General features: G+C 33.2%; 1 long non-coding RNA gene across 2 annotated transcripts; it reads right to left on the bottom strand.

Annotated features, from left to right (window-relative positions):
- Positions 1-1,080: 1,080 nt before the first annotated feature.
- On the bottom strand, positions 1,081-13,119 carry LOC133878323 (uncharacterized). Of its 2 annotated transcripts, none has more exons than XR_009901878.1 (5): positions 12,838-13,119; positions 12,562-12,662; positions 10,907-11,001; positions 7,755-7,863; positions 1,081-1,388 (listed from the first exon to the last, which is right to left on the bottom strand). It is a non-coding gene; the product is annotated as an uncharacterized LOC133878323 (long non-coding RNA). The 2 variants fall into 2 exon arrangements; XR_009901877.1 differs by having other exon boundaries at positions 1,081-1,367; positions 12,838-13,104.
- Between the last annotated feature and the right edge of the window lie 581 nt (positions 13,120-13,700).

The following is a 13,700-nucleotide window of genomic DNA, read 5'->3' as shown; positions in this document are numbered from 1 at the left end:
GCCTAGAGAAATCTTTTCAGACTTGTTTTAGGTCTGCTAAGTCTATAATTAGAGGCCTCTAGGCATGTATTCTTTACAAAATTCCATATTGAATTCTTTATAGCTTAGAGAGTATATTTTAGGGAGAAATTGTGAAGATCCAATAGTTCTCAAGTCGTTTCCATTGTGTTGTTCCTGTGCTCATAATTGAAGTTTATCTTAGGGAGGAGCCCTAAGGTAAAGCAATACATAGAAGACCCCTTCAAGTAGTTCGTTGGGAGTCATTCACGTTGGGTTACGTATTAGAATTCAAGATACGATCTCTGCATCGGGTATGTGAGTGTTACTGTATTTGTACTAGCTTTGTCTTCTGATAGCGAATTTCCTAGGTTTGGCTACCCCAGAGAGGTTTTTCTCGTAATTGAGTTTCCACTTCGTTAACAAAACAATTGTGTTATTTAAATTTCTCATTTACAATATTTTATAACACATTCTGCACACACACGGTAAATTAGAAATCATTTATTTTTCAATTGGTAAATTAAAAGAATTTGAAGATATCTTGAAAAAATTCTCCAGTAATAATTTAAAAAACATGCTTTGTATTCATACAGATATTTCTAACAAGCCTGATTTAATTGTTGATGATTTGAGTGCTTCTACTTCACATGTGTCTGATTCTGAATTGGATTCTATTGCTATTAAGCCTGTAATAATAGATACAGCTTGTTTAGGTAATATTGAAATTTCTTGCCTGAAGAACTGTGTGAAGCCTAAGTCCAAGGAATTTGGAACACAAGGTAAGTTTGTTCCTACTTGTCATAATTGTAAGAAGATTGGTCATCGATTGGTATTTTGTTTACCAAAATAAATCAATAATAAAAATAACCACTCGCAATAGTACGAGTCCTTGTAGAATATGGCTATATTGAGGGTGTCAAACCTCAAGGACTGCGTGTGACGACCCATTTTGTTTTTTTTTTTTTTTTTTAAAACATATAAGGAGTCATCATAGTGCCACGACTACATGTCGCTCAGCCAATACACGGTACATATTCCATAACATTTACCTAATAATCAGAGTTACATTTACGCAGCGGATAACACATAATAACATTATCAACATAGCAGAAAGTACATCTATAAACAACAGTTAATCACAACAAAAGAGCCATTAATATGTCCATTTGTTTAAGACTTCTACAAAGCTATTAATACATACTAAAAGACTGGCTCATAAATACAAGTGTCACAGGCGACACGAGCCATAAACAAAGTCTAACAAAAGGCAGACAACCCATGGTCCAACCAATATAACTGTCGCGTCGGGCTTCAGTCATAACATCTCAAGTACTATGCTACGACGTCATTCAGTAGATCCACCGAACCTGCAGTCAAAACATCAGAGTCTGTAAAGTTGTGGGGTTAACCACATTCGTACAGATGAAAGTATGAATTCACCACCTCAGTAGTATAAGACTCACTAAGTATACAATGTACATGAACATAATTGCATACAGGGTTCAACAGCGTTATTCACATATCATTAAGTTCAAACAACAACACTTTTTCAAGTACAAGTCACGCTGTTCATCACACACTTGTATATTATAACGGTTTCAATTAACAATATTCCACGCATATCATAAACAATATTCACACATCTTACGAGTGCTAACACTTCAATACTAGGCTCACCGTCAACAACGTCCGTAAAGCTTCAACCCGCAAGGCATACATCTCACGTGAACTAGCACTTCAATGCTAGGCTTACCACATATCTCACTAGTGCTAGCACTTCAATGCTAGGCTTACCATCAGCACCGCCTGTAAAGCTACGACCCGCAAGGCACACATCTCACGTGAACTAGCACTTCAATGCTAGGCTTACCACATCTCTCACTAGTGCTAGCACTTCAATGCTAGGCTTACCACACATCTCAGCCAAGAGCTACTACCCTCTGGCCTACCACTCATCTCAGCCAAGAGCTGCTACACTATGGCCTACCATTGTGCCAAATACTACAACACTGGACTTAACATCTATCAACTACCAGGTTCTCATAATACCAAAGCATCCACACTATATACATATCATCACATGTGTATTCCCAAACTTCTTTCTTTCAACACATACCACCTTCATTTTTATCAACAATTCAACAACCATCAATACATTCCAATTTCAACAACATCCATTTATCATCACAAATCTCAATCCAAATATATCATAATTCATTCACATATATTTTTACCAATGATTCCATAACCATCAATACATTCCAATTTCAACAATATCCATTTATCATCACAATTCGCAATCCAAATATATTATAACTCATTCACATATATTTTTTACAAACAATTCCATAACCATCAATACATTCCAATTTCAACGATATCCATTTATCATCACAATTCTCAATCCAAATATATCACAACCCATTCACATATATTTTCACCAACAAATTCCATAACAATAAATACAACCAAATATTGTCAAAATGTAAATCTACATTCTTAGGATTCCTCAGTGAGTAGAATACTCACCTTAACTACATTGGACTCATGACTCAAATATCCCCCATGTTCTAGTTACCTTGAACTCGCCGTTGGGGAGCAATTGAAGTCTCCACTTTACGTGCCTGCAAACATATATGATATTAGACTAACCTATTGAGCCTATACTCTATGACATATAAACTACACGCGTGCTCACGCGTCGCACCACCCGCATCTAAAGCTAGTTAGGTACCCTTGACTACTGTTAGATTAAGCCTTGATTTTAGGTTCGTGTTTATTTCGTTTCTTAACCTTTAAATACATCTACTATTATATTTAATACTTTATCTTTTAGTTAACTAAACATCCGGTATTTAGTTTATAGAACCTTAACGATTTGCACACTAAAATATTGGTTTAGTATTTCTTTTATATTGAGCTATGATTTTCATATTATAATCTTTACATTTTCCATTTATTTGCTATACTCTTACAATTATTTTATTTACTTATTCCCCTACTTTAATTATAGTTGGGTAAATATTTCTATAATTAACTTATAGAACCTAACGTTTAACACTTTACTTTTACTCATTATTTTTGTAACTATTTTATATTCATTTTACACTATTAGATACCATACTAACCAATTCTCTATTTTAACCGTATTTGCCATTTACATGAAAGTGATCTAAACACTTTAACTTCAAACTCTTCAATTCTTTCCTAACAACCTATACGCAAACCCCATTCATCAAGAATTTACCATTTCAACAAACCACGGCCTACCAAATAAACCAATCCACTTGGAATAGCGCACCCGAAATAATCCCAATTCATAGTAAAATACCCACACGGCTAGCACATAAACTCAACAGGCCATAATCACTGAGAGCTATTAAAACTAAATATCAAAAATGCAAACCAACCAACAAAAGCCATCAAAACCCTCTAAAACTTCACATGGTCATAGCCATCAAGGTTCACCAAATCAATACCAAAATGCCCAACCATTCAACCACAAACATTAACATCCATCCTTAACAAATAATCGTTAACCATTTATTATTAAAATACCAATCCAAATCAGATTTGCATTCCATTGAAACACTCGTCATACTTTCAACAATCATCAAAACAGAAAATCCACATCAAAGCCCAAACTCATAGCCATAAACTCATGATTCCCATTATACATGTTTAAAAGTTGAGCCCATAAAGTTTTAAGGTTCCATTCAACATTTTATTATCTACAATTACCAACCCATAAAATTATAGGGTTTACTTTATTACCAACTAATTAACTAAACCTATACATAGAAATATTCTTAAGTTTACAATTGAAATTTTCAATTTATACAAATTACTAACTTTAGGACCTAACCCCATAAACACCTTTTTTATTTTGAAACTCATAGATAACATAGGATTAATTAACACCTTAAATGCAATTAATCGACTTATTAATAATCTAGGGTTTAAACATCTAAAAGTCCTAATTTAATTCAACTCATCAAATTTAAGGTTTATTCTCATACTTAAGAATTTACACAATTGAAGTTTTAATCCTTTAATCCAACAACCCATGGCTTAAATAATGTAAAGGAATTCACTATACGCCAAAGTCTCAAGCTAATTTTAATAATTTAGTCTAATACCCAAAATTGACCTAACTTAGACAAAAATTAGGGATTACGAAATAACCTCAAAATAATCGGTAGATTGGAGGTCCTAACACCCAAAAATCGTTACTCAAAGCTCAAAAACGATGAAGGACTTGATTTGAAGCAAAGCCCAAGCCAAACCTATAGCACATGTAAAAGAGAAAGAAGTTGAGAGAGTAAAAAATCACTCCAAGCCACTGCCGTGTACAGCCCTCCATGGATAACGTTTTGAGCTCAAAAACTCTTCCCAAACAACCACAAATCCACATGAAGAGGAGAAGAGAAGAGCGAAAAATAAAAAGGATGAAGGAAGTGTGCTGCCGTGTGTGTGTGTGTGTGTTTGGTGAGCAAAACAAAATAAAAGATGAAGATGAAGAGTGTGTGGTCGTGAGATAAGGAGGGGAATAAGAGGGTTTGTGCAAAATTTCCGAAAATGCCCCCAACTTAATTGAAAACATGGGTATTTGTGGGCTTTAGTTGAAATTCATGATATGGGCCTAAAAGACATCATTTTTCTCTATCTCTTGGGCTATCATTTACAAGCCCATAGGATAAAATAAACATTTTGTTTATTTTACCACACTACTTAGACTTATTTTTATTTAATCTTAGAAACCCATTAATAATATTTTATTATTCCAACTTCCTTTATTTTATCTTATACTAATTTTATTTACATAATATAAATATTATCACCTACAATATAATTATTAGTTTCATCTATTTAATAAATATAATTTATTAAATGCTAAACTTCCTATATATTTTCTTGGTCTTTACACTGCGTGTAGGTATTGCTATCAAGTTTTTCAAGATTAAATATAACTTAATTTAAAAGATGTTTGATTTGATTTTTATTTTCTAAAAATAAATACATAAATGTAAAAGACATATATGTAAAGAGAGTAGGGATGAGAGAAAGAATAGGGGCTTGATTTCACCACTCACCGCATAACAATGGTCAATTATAAATTAACAATGTAAATTCATACTATGCATGATATAGGACTCGTCTCACTCGAGTAGTCAAGAAATTACATCTAAAGAATAAGTATAATCCATCTTCAGTTGGGACGGACTGTCCACCTAACCACTAATATGCGGTACGATCCGTCTACCCTAAGTATGGATTAGCTACGTCTTTAATAGTATACACACAATCAATGAAATAGTATAAGCCATCTTCGGTTGGTACGAACTGTCTACCTAAATTACACTAAACTAGGGTGTAGTTCAATCCGTCTTACCTAGGCATGGCCTATCTAACCCTCTTGATCATATATCAATGAAAACCGTTGTATAACAATCATTCACATAATCACAGAAAATATGAAGGATTGAGTTCAATCAATATAAAAGACTTTCTAAGATAAGAAATTCATAATGATTGAATATAAACATTAAGATCAATTCTCACAATTATACAACCATCATGCATATAGAAAATCCAAAATTAAAATGCAATTAAACAATTGTTACTTGGAAAAGGCTACATCAACATCCTATTACAAATTAAGCCGCTCATCGTGGTGCTGGGATGGCCTCCTGCCATGTTCTTCTCCTCTTCAACTTGTCAAGCCTCCAAGAAGAGTTTTATGTCTAAAGCTAAGCACAAGCACACTTTCTCTTGAAGCTTGGGGTTCTATTTATAGAGACTAGGAGAGGCCTAGAAGCTCTTGAAATTCTAGAAAAATCATCTCTTGAGTCTTCTTGTCCAAGTGGGGGATTGAAACTTAAATCCAAGTAGGAAAAGGATTCCAAATTCATCCTGAATTATGGTCTTTTATTACGGGGCAATTTTGGCATAGTAAATTCTCGAATTGGAAAAAATCAATTTTTGACATATTTGTTGTATTTTTTATTTGCTTCCCAACTCCACTAATTTCATTGCAATCCGATATCTAAGCAAATATTTATGATCAAAACACTGAGATATGTGCAGAATCCAAATTTGAATCCAATCCGATTTTGACTCTTAGTGGAGAAATTCTGATTTAATCCTTCCCTTTATTTGATTAAACTTAACCACATCATATAAGTCTTCTATTGTGATTGGTTAAGCTTAAACATATCTTCTAGATCTTTTCAAAGTGTGCTTTAAGCCCAAAATCAATAAAATTAATTGCATCTTTATTTACAACCTGAAAACAATAAAACAACACAAAATCAAACAAATAACAATGTTAAGGAATTAACATATATAAGTTAAGGAGCTTGAATGTGCAACATTCAACGCTTATCACACCCCCAAACTTACATATTGCTAGTCCCTTAGCCATATAAAACAAGAAATAAAATTGAAAAACAACTAGATAAATCCTTCTTTCGTGGGATGTATGATTGCATTTAGTGTATGCAACATGCCTTTTAAACTCCTAGGACTCCCTAGTGGACGAGTGAAGTCTTGTGAGGGTTTGCCAGGAATGATACCCATAAACATTGTTTCTACCATGTTATCCTCAAGAATGCAACATCATAAAAATAATGGTTCTCATTCATTAGCAAGCTTAACAAAATAAACTCCATCTTTACAATTTCAGGGAATTAAAAATTAAGCTACTAACATGGCATTATGAGATATCACAATATTCAAGTAGTGTAAAGTGAACTTAACACATAGTCATGTGGTTTCAAAAATAATCTCAATCATGAATGGTTCAACACTCAAAATTTGCTAGACTCCCCATTAGGTAAAACAACCAAGGCATATATATTTATTATTACTATTATTTTTATTTATGCAAGCTGTGAAATGCTTAGCTCCTTTAAGCTTTCTAATTGACCCATGTAACGAGTTTTAGGTCAATGACTTCCAAACCAGATGGTTTCAGAGCACTAGGTGTAAAACACCCTAAAGACTTACTAACTCGAGTCAAAAAGGCTACGAAGCTAAACTTAGCCATTTTATCAATCAAAGAAAACTTCCACTTTTTGACGCGAATATTCAATGCTTAATGAGGCAAGAGATCTGGTTACTCAGTGAAAAGCTCGAAGTGATCAATATTATTCTTTTTTTTTTCTTTCTTTCTTTTTTTTTTCCTTTTTTTTCAATTTTTTTTATGCCAAGGTTATTCCTCTAATAAGTTACACAGTTGTATCCAAGATATTGATAACAAATATAACTGATTTCAAATTTCATACCCCACAGACTACATGCTAGTGTGCTTGTGAGAATCAAATTGAAACAAGTAATATCTCATGCTACCAAAGAAAATAACAAAACTTCTAAATTCCATAGTCAAGTGATCATGTGTTCATCATGTTAAGCTCACCAATGAAATATGAATCATAATTCAAAATTAACTGCATGCTCAAGAATAACGTAGCAAAATATTGGACAGTGTTTCGTTCTTCCATACCCCCAAACTTGAATCACACATTGTCCCCAATGTGTGTATAGAACTGAACATAACAATAAGAGAATAGGAATACCAGAATGAGCATATGCGAGGCATATCATACCCCCAAACTTGATTGTAAAAACACATGTCCTGAACAAGAGAGTGATACTCCAACCAAATACTAGTTAAGTGCAACACATTGTTGTAAAAATATAAACTAAGAATGAAGCAACAATGGGGAAGATAAACTTGGAAGGAGATCATGTACCCTGGCCTGATAGAGGATTCGAGCGTACAGGGCCTGTGCTCAAACCAATGAAGCTGACTCATTTAGTCAAAATATGTGGGATCCGCCAAGCCAACGTGTAACGCCCCACCTTTTACAAAAATGTGTAAATGAAAATTTCGATTTTCACGTGACATTACGACATCATCAAAGTTATAAATTGGCAGCGGAATATATATTTTTTAATGATAACACATTAGAGCTTCTAACAAAAATACTTAAAAATATATAGAAAGCGTGTAATTGAATAATTACACATTAAAATAGTATTTGTGCCATGTATGACACAGATAATTTACAAACATTATATTCATAGCATCATCAATACATACCAACAAAATATAAATATTGTTTTCTGAATATTATGATAATGGACTAAACATAGTGGTCCACAAAAGTGGGAGGCATCCTAGCCTTAGATACTGCCAACAAGATCACCTAAGGGTCTCGACAATCCTGATACTCCTCATCCTCATAACCTGTATTAATATATAATACAGAGAGAAACAATAACACAAAAATACCTAGTGAGTCCATTGCTTCCAATAATATGATGATTACTGATTTATTTAATAATATATGATGCAATGATATGATGTAATGACAGTTTTATATGCACAGTCTTAATTATTTTCTTCTTGCACTCCTCTCATACCAAGGCCATTAAATCCTTGTTCGTTTAAGCGGCTAATTATTGGAGCACAAACTCCCTTACCATGTTTTCTTAGCTTTTTCGCACTAGTTGTCAAAGTAGCATACTTAGTACATTGGTCATCCCGACAACCAAATACATTGACCATCCTGACAGTCAATTAAGTTGCCATAACTTGCATAGCACATTGACCATCCCGACAGCCAACTTGTACTTATTACTATTTTCGTACAGGCGGTATGCTTGTCCATTGGTCATCCCAACAACCAACTTGTTATTAACCCTGCATCAGAATTATTAACAGTATGCAATATACTATACCTATGCATATAATTAAATAAAGCAGAAATCACAACATTATAGAAAACAACCACGTATGATCCTCAGTGAGTAAGAATACTCACAGTTCTTTCCTGCTTTAAAAAGTATTCACAGAAATGTTAACTGCATAATTATATACATGCAATAATAAATTAGTATAAAAATACTAAGAACTTATTTTGACACTTTTATCACTTTCGACTTTTGAACCACTTAACCCAATTTCTAATGTTGCTTAGATATTATAACGGCATATAAAATAGGTTAATTATATTACCACATATTTTATGCGGACATTATTACAGCATTTATTAATTATTATCCACAATACCTTTTAAGTAAAACGGCATTGTAAAAGCTTATATACTTTTGTACCAAATTGACATAGTAACTCCATTAATATAATTAATGTGTTTTATATTTTAAAAGTATTCAAGCGGTATAGTACAAATAATTCGTATTTTAATCTTATAAAATTCGGGTGGAATAACGGCATTAGTGTTACTAATGCCTAAAAATACTTTTAGAATTTTGGGTGGAATAACAGCTCTTTTGTAAAACATTACTTTTTATTCGGGCATCACAACGACGTGATTTATTATTTAAATACGCCACTTGGAATACCCTGTTAAAACACAACTAAGGACATTAGAATACTTTAAGTTAAAAATCACATTAACTAAAGTTTAGAAAGTTACCCAAAAATATATTACAAAATGTAACATTTTTTTTTAAAATATACTGTTAAACATATATAATTCAGTCCATAAATATGTATAACACATACATGGTTCGGTGTATATATATCAAAAAGAAATCATCCTTATCACTTACTAATTGCTTTTAGAACTAGGTAGAACTTGTCTCCTTTTGCTGAAGTTGACCGAAAGTGAGAGAGATTTTCCTTTTTCTTTTTATCCTTTCTTTTCCTTGCTGGAAACCGAAAGTAAGAGAGGAATAGTTTTTTTGCTGTCTTTCGCACAGACTCGAGAGTGAGAGATGAGGAAATTAAAGTTGGGTTTTAAGAGATTCTGTTTCTTTTCTTTGTTGTGATTCTAAGCTAAGAAGGAGAAGAGAAAGCTCCTGTTTTGGGGAGAGAAACAGAATTTCTGCAGCTTCTACTGTTGTAAAACACAAGAGAAAAGGGAGAAAACGAGAGAGCCTTTGCGAAGAGGAAGAAGGTGTGCAATGACATCAAGGGCTACCTCTCCTTATATAGTGAATTGGATGGTTTCTATTAACAATATTCCACGCATATCATAAACAATATTCACACATCTTACGAGTGCTAGCACTTCAATGCTAGGCTTACCGTCAACAACATCCGTAAAGCTTCGACCCGCAAGGCATACATCTCACGTGAACTAGCACTTCAATGCTAGGCTTACCACATATCTCACTAGTGCTAGCACTTCAATGCTAGGCTTACCATCAGCACCGCCCGTAAAGCTACGACCCGCAGGGCACACATCTCACGTGAACTAGCACTTCAATGCTAGGCTTACCACATCTCTCACTAGTGCTAGCACTTCAATGCTAGGCTTACCACACATCTCAGCCAAGAGCTGCTACCCTCTGGCCTACCACTCATCTCAGCCAAGAGCTGCTACACTATGGCCTACCACTATGCCAGATACTACAACACTGGACTTACCATCTATCAACTACCGGGTTCTCATAATACCAAAGCATCCACACTATATACATATCATCACATGTGTATTCCCAAACATCTTTCTTTCAACACATACCCTCATTTTTATCAACAATTCCATAACCATCAATACATTCCAATTTCAACAACATCCATTTATCATCACAATTCTCAATCCAAATATATCATAACTCATTCACATATATTTTTACCAACGATTCCATAACCATCAATACATTCCAATTTCAACAATATCCATTTATCATCACAATTCGCAATCCAAATATATCATAACTCATTCACATATATTGTTTACAAACAATTCCATAACCATCAATACATTCCAATTTCAACGATATCCATTTATCATCACAATTCTCAATCCAAATATATCACAACCCATTCACATATATTTTCACCAACAAATTCCATAACAATAAATACAACCAAATATTGTCAAAATGTAAATCTACATTCTTAGGATTCCTTAGTGAGTAGAATACTCACCTTAACTACATTGGACTCATGACTCAAATATCCCCCATGTTCTAGTTACCTTGAACTCGCCGTTGGGGAGCAATTGAAGTCTCCACTTTACGTGCCTGCAAACATATATGATATTAGACTAACCTATTGAGCCTATACTCTATGACATATAAATTACCCGCGTGCTCACATGTCGCACCACCCGCATCTAAAGCTAGTTAGGTACCCTTGACTACTATTAGATTAAGCCTTGATTTTAGGTTCGTGTTTATTTCGTTTCTTAACCTTTAAACACATCTACTATTATATTTAATACTTTATCTTTTAGTTAACTAAACATCCGGTATTTAGTTTATAGAACCTTAATGATTTGCACACTAAAATATTGGTTTAGTATTTCTTTTATATTGAGCTATGATTTTCATATTATAATCTTTACATTTTCCATTTATTTGCTATACTCTTACATTTATTTTATTTACTTATTCCCCTACTTTAATTATAGTGGGTAAATATTTCTATAATTAACTTATAGAACCTAACGTTTAACACTTTACTTTTACTCATTATTTTTGTAACTATTTCATATTCATTTTACTCTATTAGACACCATACTATCCAATTCTCTATTTTAACCGTATTTGCCATTTACATGAAAGTGATCTAAACACTTTAACTTCAAACTCTTCAATTCTTTCCTAACAACTTATACGCAAACCCCATTCATCAAGAATTTACCATTTCAACAAACCACGGCCTACCAAATAAACCAATCCACTTGGAATAGCGCACCCGAAATAATCCCAATTCATAGTACAATACCCACACGGCTAGCACATAAACTCAACAGGCCATAATCACTGAGAGCTACTAAAACTAAATATAAAAAATGCAAACCAACCAACAAAAGCCATCAAAACCCTCTAAAACTTCACACGGCCATAGCCATCAAGGTTCACCAAATCAATACCAAAATGCCCAACCATTCAACCACAAACATTAACATCTATCCTTAACAAATAATCATTAACCATTTATTATTAAAATACCAATCCAAATCAGATTTTCATTCCATTGAAAAAATCGTCATACTTTCAACAATCATCAAAACAGAAAATCCACATCAAAGCCCCAACTCATAGCCATAAACTCATGATTCCCTTTATACTTGTTTAAAAGTTGAGCCCATAAAGTTTTAAGGTTCCATTCAACATTTTATTATCTACAATTACCAACCCATAAAATTATAGGGTTTACTCTATTACCAATTAATTAACTAAACCTATACATAGAAATATTCTTAAGTTTACAATTGAAATTTTCAATTTATACAAATTACTAACTTTAGGACCTAACCCCATAAATACCTTTTTTATTTTGAAACTCATAGATAAAATAGGATTAATTAACACCTTAAATGCAATTAATCGACTTATTAATAATCTAGGGTTTAAACATCTAAAAGTCCTAATTTAATTCAACTCATCAAATTTAAGGTTTATTCTCATACTTAAGAATTTACACAATTGAAGTTTTAATCCTTTAATCCAACAACCCATGGCTTAAATAATGTAAAGGAATTCACTATACGCCAAAGTCTCAAGCTAATTTTAATAATTTAGTCTAATACCCAAAATTGACCTAACTTAGACAAAAATTAGGGATTACGAAATTACCTCAAAATAATCGGTAGATTGGAGGTCCTAACACCCAAAAATCGTTACTCAAAGCTCAAAAACGATGAAGGACTTGATTTGAAGCAAAGCCCAAGCCAAACCTATAGCACATGTCAAAGAGAAAGAAGTTGAGTGAGTGAAAAATCACTCCAAGCCACTGCCGTGTACAGCCCTCCATGGATAACGTTTTGAGCTCAAAAACTCTTCCCAAACATCCACAAATCCACGTGAAGAGGAGAAGAGAAGAGAGAAAAATAAAAAGGATGAAGGACTTACGCTTTTTGCTCTTGAAAGGCCACTTTGTGCAATGCTCCCAAAAAGAAATCAAAGCTTTCTCATGCCATGGCTCCCAAGATTCAAGGGTTGATGAGAGAAGGGAGAAGAGCAAGAGACAAGTGAGAAAATGGTGGAGATTTTCGTGGTTGAGAGGGGGAAGTGTGCTGCCGTGTGTGTGTGTGTGTTTGGTGAGCAAAACAAAATAAAAGATGAAGATGAAGAGTGTGTGGTCGTGAGATAAGGAGGGGAATAAGAGGGTTTGTGCAAAATTTCCGAAAATGCCCCCAACTTAATTGAAAACATGGGTATTTGTGAGCTTTAGTTGAAATTCATGATTTGGGCCTAAAAGACATCATTTTTCTCTATCTCTTGGGCTATCATTTACAAGCCTATAGGATAAAATAAACATTTTGTTTATTTTACCACACTAATTAGACTTATTTTTATTTAATCCTAGAAACCCATTAATAATATTTTATTATTCCAACTTCCTTTATTTTATCTTATACTAATTTTATTTACATAATATAAATATTATCACCTACAATATAATTATTAGTTTCATCTATTTAATAAATATAATTTATTAAATAAATATAATTTATTAAATGCTAAACTTCCTATATATTTTCTTGGTCTTTACACTGCGTGTAGGTATTGCTATCAAGTTTTTCAAGATTAAATATAACTTAATTTAAAAGATGTTTGACTTGATTTTTGTTTTCTAAAAATAAATACATAAAAGTAAAAGACATATATGTAAAGAGAGTAGGGATGAGAGAAAGAATAGGGACTTGATTTCACCACTCACCGCATAACAATGGTCAATTATAAATTAACAATGTAAATTCATACTATGCATG

This window comes from Alnus glutinosa, chromosome 9, assembly GCF_958979055.1.
Source record: "Alnus glutinosa chromosome 9, dhAlnGlut1.1, whole genome shotgun sequence".
Taxonomy (NCBI): Eukaryota; Viridiplantae; Streptophyta; class Magnoliopsida; order Fagales; family Betulaceae; genus Alnus; species Alnus glutinosa.
This window is presented reverse-complemented; position numbering and strand designations above follow the sequence as displayed.